The following is an 813-nucleotide window of genomic DNA, read 5'->3' as shown; positions in this document are numbered from 1 at the left end:
CCCCCCCCCCGGCTACCAGGATGGGAGTCTGAAGCAGTGCGAGGAGCCCTTTACGCTCATCACCCCCCACATCTGCTCCAACCTGAAGAGGACGGAGGGGCGGCTAAGAAAAGGTAGAGGGACAAGGAAGCGAAGAGGGGGGGATGGAGAGGCAGAAGAAGGCCATGGGGAGGGAGAAAAATAGCCCCGTTTGACATGCAGAGCAGGGCATTGGTGGGACATCCGCAAACCTTCACAAGGTATTCGTCCTTCCCTCCCTCCTTCCCTCTTTCCCTCCCTTCCTCCTTTCCTCCCCTCCCATAACCTCGGACACAGACGGTCGCGGCTCTGCCTCCTCCTCCGCCCAAGATCTCCTGCTGGTGCCTCCGCCTCCTTTCCCCGAGAGCCACGTTGCCCTGATGAAAGAGCACATGAAGGAAGTCTTCGTTCTGGCCTGGAATCCCCGATACGACATGCTTGCCACCGGGTGCGGGATGGAGGGGAGGGAGGGAGGGAAGAAGGGAGGGAAGGAGGGAGGGAAGGAGTGGCAATTCGGTGCATGGAAGACGTGGCGTCTTGATTGCCAGGCCCTGGCGCTCACCTTGTTCCCATGTCGCATTTTTGAATTTTCATAGGTCCGGGGATTTCACCGGCCTCCTCTGGCGACTCCCGGGGCAGACGGTCATCATGTCCGACGAGAATGGGCGGCCCATTTACGAAGAGCCCGTCGTCCTCCGCCACGCCATGAAGGTAGGTCAGAGGGGCCGGGGGGAAGAAGGGGAGGACAGCAGAGGGGTTTCAGGAAGCGAAGGGATAGGAGCGCGGCAGAAGTGG

This window comes from Nannochloropsis gaditana (genome assembly GCF_000240725.1).
Source record: "Nannochloropsis gaditana CCMP526 unplaced genomic scaffold scaffold1091, whole genome shotgun sequence".
Taxonomy (NCBI): Eukaryota; class Eustigmatophyceae; order Eustigmatales; family Monodopsidaceae; genus Microchloropsis; species Microchloropsis gaditana.
The sequence above is the reverse complement of the archived record's forward strand: the minus strand, read 5'-3'. Positions refer to the sequence as shown.